Here is a 12,994-nt window from a genome sequence, read left to right as displayed (position 1 = left end):
CCGTAGCGTAGTGTTTTGATTTTTGGTTTTTGTATTGTTGTTTGATTTGAAAGTGCTTTATATGCCTTTATTGGGTATCGCTATATAGGATGGACAATTTAATTTTATTGGACTCTAGTGATGAATCGGATTTGGAGGATGCTATGCTGTTGGAAGGGTTTGAAAACAACATCGAATATCGAGCAGAACTTTATGGGGAGTTCAACCTAGAAATATTATCTGACCAAGAGTGCAAAGCTAACTTCCGCTTTGAAAAAAAAGACATTCCTCGATTAGTTGAAGCACTAAGAATTCCCAACGAGTTTAACACAGATAAAATAAATAATCAAAACATAAACAAAATAGAATGAGGTTAGGTTAGATCTGTATTTTTCAATGTTGTGTTTCTACTGCGCTAGTGCGCATGCGTACCGCTATGTTAACGGCTTTGGCTAACGTCCGTAAAATATCGGCAGCTAGCGGTTACGATATACGATAATCGAAATTGAAATGTCAAAGTTGTCAATTAGCGTTAACCGGAATTGCAATTTGTAAACAACGAAAACTCCCTAATGCAAAATTTATTTAACAGTCACAGTGGACTGATTATCAAGACAATTATTTATTTATTAACGTGTGTATAATATATAATTAAATAAAAAATAATGTAATAACATATATTTTAAACGTGTATATGCATATATACTGTATGATCGAAAAAAAACGGAGTCTTGTTTGTTTGGAAATGACAATTTCACAAATGAATATTAAAAATTACATTATTCATTGAATATTGAATCCGTAAGCAAGTGTGAAGAGAATTGGCTAGATTCATTATTATACCGTTTAATCGAAAAAAAACGACGTCCAGTTGGCTTGTAAATTACGATCGATGACATTCCCCATATAATTCTACATATAAAATTGCATAAAAACTATACAAAACGACATCGAAAAAAGACGGCGTCAGCAATGGCTACGAAATGAAGATCGCTGTCATTTTATATGTAAAATTATATGGTGAATGTCATCGATCGTCATTTACAAGCCAACTGGACGTCGTTTTTTTTTTTTCGACCATACGATATAATAATGAATCTAGCCATTACCCTTCACACTTGTGTACAGATTCAATGAATAATGTAATTTTTAATATTTGTTACCTTCAATCATAAGAATAACCTATTTTTAAGAATATCCGAATTTATTCACAAAAAAATAAAACAATTCTAGAAGCTTTGTGTTATTTTATTTATTTTTAAATTTTTATTAATTACTCACTGAAACTATTATTATACACTTAAATTAGCAAATTTTTTGAAAGAATATTTAAAAAAATATATGTATGTAATAACAAGTAGCCCACCACAAGTTTGTCCACCCCCAACAAATCTTGGCAGGTAAATTTAAGTTTTATATAACTATACATAGGTATATATTTTTTATCACTAGAATTTTTCATTTTTTATAGTTTACAATTATTTTACATATTTGATAACAATACTTTACACATTTTTTTTACATGTAAAATATATAAAAAAATGTTTATTGCAGAAATTGTATTTCTCTGATTATAATTCCCTACGCCACTGGTGACATCCGGTCTGAGTAGGAATATTTATAGTTTCAAACATTAATTATAATACAGGATATTGAAAATACTACTTGGAATTATTAAAAATAGTTTGGTTTGGATGTGGTACAAGACATATTAAAAGCATTTTACATATTTTTACTGCTATAATGAAAAAAATGTACATTTTATGACCACATAACAAAAGTTGTGTCATAGTTGTGTATCGATTTTTACCTGTGAAATGTAATTCCAGCCACTTTTTTCTCGCTTCGGCCTTTGCAGCCATACTCTGAACATCTCACCATACTAAACAACAGTAACAACACAGTTTATAAATTTGAAACAAAACAGTTGTCACAAAAAACATAAAAATTCGCTCGTTGTCACCTCGAAATCTTGTCACCAAAGTATGGCCGCCGATCGAATTTTGGCCTCACTATCCTACAACGATAGGCGCACTGCAAGTGTTGACAAGAAGCTATAGCTGTGGCAAGGATATATAGAAGAAGGATATTCAACTCCCTATAGCGGGCTATGTTGGAAAATATGCCGTATTTTGTCGAGGAAGACGATTTCGTCACGACCAATGAGCGTCCAGTATTTGAAATTGAAAACATATATATTGACGGTAACCTATGTTTTTTGACTCATTTAACTGGCAGATCAGGGCCATGTAAGTGAAATATTAAAAATGGTTCCAGCAAAAGTTTCCCAATTATGACGGATGATGGCGCTGATCGTCAAAATTTTTGGACAGGGATTTTGCTTACCGACAATACGACGTGAGCTACGACCGGACCAGGACCAATCAGAATGATCAGTCTTTCTTGGACATTTGCCGCGAAAGTGTGTGTTAATTTCTGTTGTGATAAGTGTGGTTGTGTTTGCAGTTTGATTTTTTCGGTTTTGATATTATGTTAAAATTAATTTTGAAGTATTGTATCACCTGTTTTTATGTAATAGTACTTTTTTAGTTCTATGATCTGATATGTTATGATTTGTTAATGTTTGTTTAACAATGTTATACCAAAGAGGTTATACTTAATATACTTATCAATTTGCATAGCCTAACTTTTTTATGAATAAACTTTGTAGATTTTCAGATTATTTAATTCCTTTTGTTTCCGTTTGTAATTTTATTTTTTAAGACATATTATGTGATTGTTTCACATAATATGTTTTAAAAAAAATAAAATTGCAAATAGCGAATAAAAATAATTAAAATAAAAAAGTGTATTTTACAATTCCCCCCGGCCCCGCACCCCTTTGGCTAACCTATAATGTCAGCTATGTCGAGAGATGGCGTTACGAAAATGGAACCGATTTATTACAAGGAACTTGGGCTTCTTTTTCGTTAGTATATTCTGTGTGGCAGATGTGATGAGATTATTATTGTAATTTATAGATCCAAACGTTTTTTGAAAAAATAATGTATTTTAAAGTTATTTCCTAGAGTTTGGTTTAGCCTTCTATATTCTGGTATTTGTCTACTAATAAATAATATCTTATTTTGTATTTCGATGTATGGAAATCCGCAAGTTTTGTATCTGAAGCCGCAAAGAAATTTCGCTCTATAGTGAGAAAAAATGTTATTATATCTTTTTTAGACGTAGAATTACAAAATTTCTTATTTCAGATGTTCTAAATGTGAGTGCATGTCAAAAATTTAAATATATACTTGAAATATTATTTCCAAGTTATATGCTGACATTTTTGGAAGTAAACAAATATTGAAGAAAGTGTTGTGCCTTCACAGAATTTAAATCGGCATTAGGAATAGATTTCCTTGATTTAGTAATGATATTGCTCATAGAAATTGATAATGTGAAGAATAACAATACAGGAACATAGAATAACAAGAAAGAAATTCTAGCAGCAAGTTGAAGTTATAAGATAAATTTTATTTATATAGTTTGTTTAAAGAGTTTAGTTTGAAAAAAAGGTAAAACAATTATTATTGTCCAGGTCATATTTGATAACTGTTGTTAATTGATAACATATTACAGGGACACAGTAAAAAGACAAAACATTTAGACCCTTTGAAAGATAAATGTTTGCAATGGATATTAATAAATTCTAGCCAATTTGTATGATGTACAATGCAGACAATATTTCTGCCTCCTAACGCACTATTCACGTAAAAGAAGATGTGGGTATTGTATTTATAGGTAGTTAATGATACATGGAATATATTTCTATATTATTGCAATAACGATGTCTTTATGTTGTATTTTTTTAGAACAGATTTATTATTAGTTGGCTAGTGTGTTAGTAGGATAGCCATTGGCAATTATAAAGTATGAAGTTGTCACGTATTAATAATAGGAATTGATCAAAGCTTATACATTTATTGTGATATTTATATTGTGAATTTAAGTAGTTAGTTTTGGTTGTTTAATAAACGAATTAATGTGCTTATTGTGTATCTAATTAAAAGAACAATGAAAAGTTGAATACCATAGGGGTACGTATGTTATACAAAGAATTTGCATCAACATTTTTTTGGTTATATACTTGTACTGATATTTGTTTCTTGAACTAAAGAATTATACAGTACCTACTACACAATATAATAATCTGCAGCTACATAGGTAGGTAGCTGTTGGTAATTAAATTTTTTATCTAATATAATATCTAACATCAGAAATATTGTTAATTATCAACTATAAACAACTAAGAACTAGAATTATCAACTATAAACACAATATAATATACTGTATCTTAAGCAATATGTAATTATTTAACAATTATTTTTTTTGGGAAATAAAAACTGGTACTAAATTCTTTTTGACTATTTAATTTCTAAGTCACAAATAATGGTGGACAAATAGCAAGAAAATTATACAAGTAAAACATAATTTTAACTTATTTCTCTAATGGAATTTTGGTATTGATCTACTTAGTAGGATATGCAGTTTATCATATTTTTGAATATTTATATTCAATATTGTTCAGGAACAGCCCAATTACTCTGAAAAAAAAATATATGGTCAAATTCTTTGAAAAGAAACTTTTAAAATCAGTAATGATAAAAAAATATATAATTGTTGTATAGCAGAACCAGGGGACACAGAATTAGGGGAATTAACAATAGATTATTAAAAACTGCCTTCTCTTAAAAAAGTAGTATTATATGCACTTAGAAAGACTATAAAGGATATAAGTACGCATAGAAAGAAAGTAAGTATCTATACTACTGATATATATAACTATATATGAATACGATACCTACAGTATACAATATTACTAGTATAAAAATAACAGCACAGTCGGCACACTTTAAAATAAAAAAGCAGCATAATATTCAGGTATGTATATAAGTAAAATTTTCTCAAAAATATTAGAATATGAAATAAATTGCAACTAAATTTTAATTAATAAACATAAACAAATAAAATGGTCAGTGTTATTAAAACTTTATGCAAATATATGTTACCTTAATACTTGTCTTTAATCCTACTCTTCTGACATGGCTTTTCAAACTTATCCCCAAATCTCAATTCTTGTTATTAAGAATAATATTTATGAACTTTTGTTTCCATATTAATTTCAATATATTTGAATAAAACTGGAAAAATAATCAATATTGACACTTGAAATATTAATTTCTTATGTCCTTAAATTATTTATATCGTGTTATACATAATATTTACATAAATATTCAATTTAAAAATAGATCAGCACTTGAACGAGTGAATATAAAATAGTATATCATCAATTTCTATGAGCAATATCATTACTAAATCAAGGAAATCTATTCCTAATGCCAATTTAAATTCTGTGAAGGCACAACACTTTCTTCAATATTTGTTTACTTCCAAACAATGTCAAAGCATGTAACTTGAAATAATATTTCAAGTATATATTTTAATTTTTGACATTAAGCACTCACATTTAGAACATCTGAAATAAGAAATTTTGTTATTTTACGCGTCTAAAAAGATATAACATTTTTCTCACTATAGAGCGAAATTTCTTTGCGGCTTCAGATACAAAACTTGCGGATTTCCATACATCGAAATACAAAATAAGATATTATTTATTACTTAGTAGACAAATACCAGAATATAGAAGGCCAAACCAGGGGCGGGAATCTTAAATATGCTGATAGAACGAGCGACTTTAGCGCCATCTACAACCGTTATCCCAACTAGTTTCCATTAGTATATCTATTCGGCGGTAGATGTCAGAAGCAGCGTATCAAAAAGAAAACGACGCGATCGACCGTCATCGATCGACGCCATTACTTGAGTTTGTAAACAACAACTTTCTACTGGAAACAGTTAAAGAGTAGTTTTACGTTTTGTGCTTGTGTTGTGCTTATTTTGTATAAGTATCTTTTTCTTAACAATATAATGAGTCCAGCAAGTCGTATTCGTCCTTGTAGTGTTCCTGAGTGTAGCGATAAATTATCCAACAGGTAAGTTTTTAAAAACAATATCTATTAGGGTAGCAAAATTATTCAGCGCGATTACCCGATATTTACCTAATTAGTATAGAACCTTAATCAATTTTAGTCATCTTCTTATACTTGGCTAGTAAAAATGTTTTGTTGTATAAATTGACATAAAATTATATTGTAAGATGTTTTTTATAACATATAAATAATATATGTTTGGACCTAAGAATATTTAACTACAAACTATTTTTCTAAACTGTTTTATGTCTTATTTCATAATCTAATTTTTTTTAATTTTTAGACACGCAATTCCATCTAATGTAAAGTTGAGAAATGTTTGGCTAAGCAGAATTCACAATAAGAAATTAACCGCGCTTTCTAAAGAGAAGACAAAGTTAACGATATATAAAGTTTGTAATGTTCATTTCGAGCCACAATGTTTCAGCAATAATAATATCTTATTGAGAAATGCTTTGCCAACATTATATATTCCCGGATATGAAAGAGTGGAAGGAGATTGCTTCTATAGAGAACCTTCTGTAACAGGAAGAGAAACTCCACCAAGGTTTATAGGTTAGTTTTTGTTTGAAAAAAATAAATTCTAAATTGAAATTTAAGAAAGAGGTATTAAGTTATATCCAATATATTGACTATAATATTATTTCAGAAGCTCTTACTTCCACACCATGTTCTGTCTTATCTAGCCCTGTAGGACATGTAAAAATTCCCCAGAAAACTTATGCCAAGAGAAAACTTTTTGTAACCCAGGATGAAATAGAGGAACCACAGCCCAAGATGCTAAGATTTGTACATAATACCCATAATACTGATGATAATTTGCAAGGTAATTTGATTTATATATAAATTTTATTGGTTTTAATGGTTTTAATGAAAACAATAGTCATTTTTTGAAAGGTGCTTTTGGACTTAAGCACGCACACACTGAGTGTTGGTTTTTGATTGGTGCTCAACGGAATTTTCTGTGTTTGCGAACGCTCAGTTTGCATCGGCAATTTGTTTTGTATGCGTGCGTGCGTGCCTTCACCAATTCGTCAAAAAATAAGTTTTAATTTAAACGAGAGCCGAGAACGCAAACGAATACCGTTCGCGTACGCACAGCTCATGCGTGCTCAAGTCTAAACGCACTTTAATGTAGCATTTTTACTATATCATATTTTCCTAATTTTTTACTATGTATTTTAGACGGGCCACAGGCTTTAATATCCAAATTTCAACCAAGGAGGCAAGATATTGCTGATAGTTTTCAAGGTATTATTTTATTTACATATACTAATAATGACACATTTCAAAAATTATGTAAAATTTACTTGGTTATCTTGTTTTTTAATTTACAGCTTTATTTTCAAACATATTAGTTTTTAGTATCATAGTTATCTATAGCTATCTGGTTAAATATAATTTATAAAATAAAAAAAACATATATAAAATATTTTGTTTCAGAAGAACCACAGCCTTCAACCTCGAAACAAAATAAAAGGATAACCAAGAGGCAAAATACTGGTACTGTTAATTTTCAAGGTGATTATATTTTAAAGATTATATTATGAAGACTTAATGATTAAGCAACAATTACATATTAAAAATATTTGCGAAATTAAATTAAAAAATTCATTAAGCCGTCAACAGTCATAGTCTGATTCAATATTCTTGATCTGATTTTTTTTACCCTACAGTATTTATTGACATTCTTTAATTATTGCTTTATAATATAATTTAGCTATTTTTATTGCCCATTTTGATAATTATTGTTTTTAATAATAATTAATAATAATTAAATCTTTTCATATGTACTTTTGATCGAGTTTATATAAAAATTCTATTATGGTTGTCATAAAACGAAAGAAATGAAAATAAATACCATATGATGAAAAAAACGGCGTCCAGTTGGCTTTGAAATGACGATCGATGATATTTCCCATATAATTTTTCATATACATAAAATGACAGCGATCTTCATTTCTTAGCCATCGCTGACGGCGTTTTTTTTCCAACTTATTGTATTTACAATATTTTAAAAAATATATAGGTGTTTTTTTATAAAGGATTTAGGGGAGGAGGGGTTATAAAATTGGTGTAGGACAAACATCTATATAAATATATCATCCTATTTTTTTTCTTTTAGAGAGTATCAATTTTCTAATTATTGTTTTTTGCACATTTTTTTAAAAATATTTATTTTTTTAAGAATCACATATGTCAAAAAATAAATATGGAAGGCCACTGAGTGAAAATGAAAAGGTTTTGTTGAGTAGGATATCCAGACTTCGCAAGGATCTAACAAAATCCAGAAAGATGACGACTCGTACGAAGCAGCGATTGATGAGAAAACAAATTAATATTTTTAAGGATGTCAACGAAACCACTATACAATTGTTCCTCAGCCAGGTAAGAAATCAAAAATTACATCCTAAAGGGAGACGTTTTACACTGGATGACAAAATATTTGCACTTTCACTGTTCAAACAAAGTGGTAAATCATACAGATTTATCTCAAAAATTCTTGCTCTACCTTCACGTAAGACTCTTTTTAAATTACTTAGACAAATTCCATTTAATTGTGGCATAAACTCTCACATTTTTATTCATTTAGAACAGACAGTTAAAAAACTAAATCAGTTAGATAAATACTGTGTCTTAATGTTTGATGAGATTTCATTATGTCCTGGTTTAGCTTACAATCCGTCCAAAGATTGTATTGATGGTTTGGTCGATTTTGGTGGTCCAGAGAGAAGAGCAATCTTTGCAGATCATGCTTTAGTTTTTATGCTAAAAGGTATTCGTAAAAAATGGAAACAGCCAATTTCTTTTTATTTTTCTGAGAGCGCTACTCCAACTGTCGATTTAGTTAGGATTATCAAGGATGTGGTAAGACATGTTCGTCAGACAGGTTTAAAAGTTATTGCAACTGTTTGTGACCAAGGAACAACCAATGTTGCAGCTATAAACTATCTGAAAAATGACACCAACGCTTATTGTGTTAGAAATGGTATTGAGAATAGATATAATGGATACCTTGTTGATGAATTGGAAGTAATTCATATCTATGATTGCCCTCATTTAATGAAGGGTGTTAGAAATGGATTACTTACAAAAAATTTAAATTTTGTTCAAAATGGCCAGCAGAAAGTTGCTTCTTGGTCCCATGTTATTAACATTTATCAAGCTGATTGTAGAAGGGGTATTTTTAGTGAATTTTCCAAATTAACAGATGAACATGTCATGCCAGATAAGATAAGAAAGATGAAGGTGAAAAATTGTACCCAAGTTTTTAGTAGGTCAGTGGCTCTAAATATGAGATTTAAGGCGGAAGTAAGTAAGGAGCTTTCTAAAGATTCGATTTTTTATTTAGATCCATCTGCCACAGATACGGCAGATCTCTTATTATTTTTTGATCAACTCTTCGATAGTGTTAATGGGAGTTCTTTAGTCAGTCCTGCAGGAAAAGAGCTTAGACGTGTAGTAACGATAAAGTCGAAACATCTCGAAACTTGGAAAAATGCTATTGTAATTTTAAAATCTATGTTTTATAGTTCTGGTCAGTCTCAAAAAATAATAACCCCATCTCTAAAAAATTGGCAACACACTATTAATAGTTTTATATATATTTGGCAAATTTTAAGAAATAATGGTTTCTCATATTTTTCTCCAAGGTCGTTTAATCAGGATCCAGTAGAGAATTTCTTTTCTTTAATTAGAAGTCATAATGTAACTAATGCTAATCCTACTTGTTCTGCGTTTATTTCTTCAGTCAAAACTCTGATAATTAATAATTTTATGTCGTCACATTCTTTAGGTTCAAATTGCGAAAATGATGAGTCATCAGGTCTACTTGATACTTTTAGAGAATTTATTCACATTAAACAGGGGCCTTTTAAACCACCAAACATTAAAACACCTGTATATCCTAATAAACATTTTACAAACAGAGAAACAGATATTGACTTAGCAACACCTTATGTCGCAGGTGTAGTAATAAAAAAATTGTATAAAAAACATAGTTGTGATGATTGTGCAAGTATTTTGCAATCCAAAGAAGATTTACCTGAAAATATTTTAATTAGGAAACGACAATATAGTAAAGGGTCTTTAATTAGTCCGTCGGCTACATTTATTAATAGTTTTAAATTAATCTCAGAAAATGTATATTCAATGATGCCGTCAATAATTAATAGTTATGGTATTAAGAAATCATTAAAATCAAATATCAATGAAACAAATTTCAATTCGTTATTTTGTAAAGATCATAGTGCTATGGTTTCCAAATTTGTGTCCATTTCTATTAATATATGTTTATTTCATTACATTAAAACAGTTAACAACATTTTAAGTGGTAAAGATATTAGATATAAAAATCTTGATATTTTAACAAATTTAGCATTTAGTAAATATGAAAAGAGAAGAAAAGGCAAGCACTAACTATTTTTGAATCATTAAAATTCTGTTCTAACAAAACTTTACTTAGTTTATTAAATCCATTTTGCTTTAGATATCAGTTTTAGATAAATTCTTTATATACATATTGATTTAATAAATACTATGGCCTTTTGAGTAATGTCATAATTCCTAATTATTATATTAAAAGTTATTTCTTTATTAAATTTGACGACGGGGGAGAGCCCCCGAACCGTCGATTTATTATTTGGCTAGGCAACTTTGTATTTAAAGAAAGAGCCACTGAGAAATTGGTCTCCGTGGATTTTTAACCCAGTGGCTCATTAAAATTATAAAATATTTTGATTTTTAAGATTTTGTTTTAGATCTGATATTCCACGACGATGGAAGCAATCAGCCAACACAACTTTATAGGCAAATTTATATATTGTAATTGTATATGATCAAAAAGTTTTATGATAAAGTGTGCTTTGCATGATGACAAGATAAAAATTCTTATGGGAAATTACATTATAGATTTTTTGAACTGTTAAACTAAATGCCTGCTTAGTCATAAAACTTTTTGGTTGTAGAGTATTTTATTTTTATTTTATTTATATCAGACACTGGCCCCACCTGCTTCCATCAACAACATTATCATTTGGCTGTTAGTGAACGAAGTACCTATCCAATATTCTTCTGATTGTACAATGTTGTGTATAATTTTCAATATTTTATTATATCTGTATGTTTATTCAAACTCCATTCATTATGTCAATATCTTCAATATGATTTACTTAATATTTATATATATTGTATGAATGTACTTGATTCTTGAATAGTTAACTTTTGTTAACAAACCAAGAAAATTATATAAATGTGCAAATAAATTAATAATCTATACATATTTGGTGTTGGAGTGAACTATTGCCATTTATTTGACAATATTAACTTATACATTATATGCAGTGATGGGCGTATATGCTTATTGGGTAAATACCCAACGGGTATATAAATAAAATTTGGATATAATCGTATACCTGTACATTTAGATGAACACCCTAGTTTTATAGGAGTTTCCGAGGACCGCCAATATACCAAAATATATCAGGAATTTATCTACAATATTCCTGAAATATACTGATATTACACTAGGTATTTACCATAGAGGTATTTACAATGCGGTCTTCGCGAACTCCTTTTATAAAATTAGTGTGTTCATTGATTTATATACCCGTTGGGTATTTACCCGTCCGGTATTTATACGTCCATCACTGATTACATGTTTGTTTATCATAGGTAAATATGTAATTAAAGTTATAAATTGAAGAATGGGAATAGTTTGCTCTTGACCTATGTAGGTAATAACAATAACATCTATATAAAGTACATGTGGAAAATGTTTAAACACAACTATTTTACAGGTATATTTAAAAAAAGTATATATATGTTATATTTTGCAAGGTATTTCCACAGAATAAGGTTATTTCTTATTCTATAGTATTTCTATATATTTGTTATTGTTATTATCTAGATAGGTTAACGCCAAATGTTTATAGATTTAAAAAATAAAAATGTGTTTTATTTTGAATAACCCGCCTAGAAAGTAATATACACACAGTAGGTACAGTAGAAAACTCTAATTATAAATAATTTAAATAATATAGGCCTCTGCTTTTTTTTCTTTTTTCTTAAATAGGGATAACGTTCCTAGATGGCACTAAAGTCGTAGTTTTTGATATATAATAGGGGTGGCAAAGTCAAATTTTAACAAGGGAGAGGGCAGTCTATCTTCTTTCTTTGTTTATGGGCCAAACCAAACCTCTAGGAAATAACTTTAAAATAAATTATTTATTCAAATAACGTTTGGATTTTGGATCTATAAATTACAATAACAATCTCATCACATTTGTCAGTGAAATGAGTCAAAAAACATAGGTTACCGTCAATTTATATGTTTTCAATTTCAAATACTCGACGCCCATTGGTAGTGACGAAATCGACTTCCTCGACAAATACGGCACGTTTTGGGCCAGTCGAATATCCTTATTGCTCCTTCCTTATGGTGGGTTCATACAGCCAAATAAAATAAAATAAGAATAAAATAAAATAAGAAATAAGGAATTCTTATTTGTGTGCGTTCATACAGTCAAATAAAATAAAAGAAGAAATATATATTTGCTCATGCGCAGTACGATGAGGCTGGATAAAAGTTAACTTTTACGATTGTTTATAGTAATTTTACTATTTATAGTATATTTATTTATTCGTTGCCTACTATATTATAAATATTACTTATGTGAAATTATAAAATAAATTAAATCCAAACTGAAAATATTTGTAGGTTAGAATTAAGCTTGCGCAAAGCCGTTTTCACGTAAAATAAAACAAGAAGTTAAAAGATAAAGACTTCTTATTTTATTTGTTATTTTATTTGGCTGTATGAACGCATGTACGGTATCCCATATAACCAACTTTCTTATTTTATTTTATTTTATTCTTATTTTATTTTATTTGGCTGTATGAACCCACCATAAAGTCTTCTTATTCAAAGCATTGTTTAAAATTTCTATAAAATTTGACCTTGAAAACACCATTATGGGTGCCGAGTCAGGGCCGGATTAAAACGTATCAAAAAATTTTCCAGA

The 12,994-nt window shown here is 29.0% G+C and overlaps 1 long non-coding RNA gene across 2 annotated transcripts; it reads left to right on the top strand.

Moving 5' to 3' along the window:
* Positions 1-3,303: 3,303 nt before the first annotated feature.
* Positions 3,304-3,970, top strand: LOC115879409. 2 transcript variants are annotated; one of them, XR_004049709.1, is made up of 2 exons: positions 3,304-3,434; positions 3,562-3,970. It is a non-coding gene; the product is annotated as an uncharacterized LOC115879409 (long non-coding RNA). The 2 variants fall into 2 exon arrangements; XR_004049710.1 differs by lacking the exon at positions 3,304-3,434 and adding an exon at positions 3,458-3,497.
* The last annotated feature ends 9,024 nt before the right edge of the window (positions 3,971-12,994 follow it).

This window comes from Sitophilus oryzae, unplaced genomic scaffold, assembly GCF_002938485.1.
Source record: "Sitophilus oryzae breed Bouriz unplaced genomic scaffold, Soryzae_2.0 scaffold_1576_pilon_pilon, whole genome shotgun sequence".
Classification (NCBI taxonomy): domain Eukaryota; kingdom Metazoa; phylum Arthropoda; class Insecta; order Coleoptera; family Curculionidae; genus Sitophilus; species Sitophilus oryzae.
The sequence above is the reverse complement of the archived record's forward strand: the minus strand, read 5'-3'. Positions and strand labels throughout refer to the sequence as shown.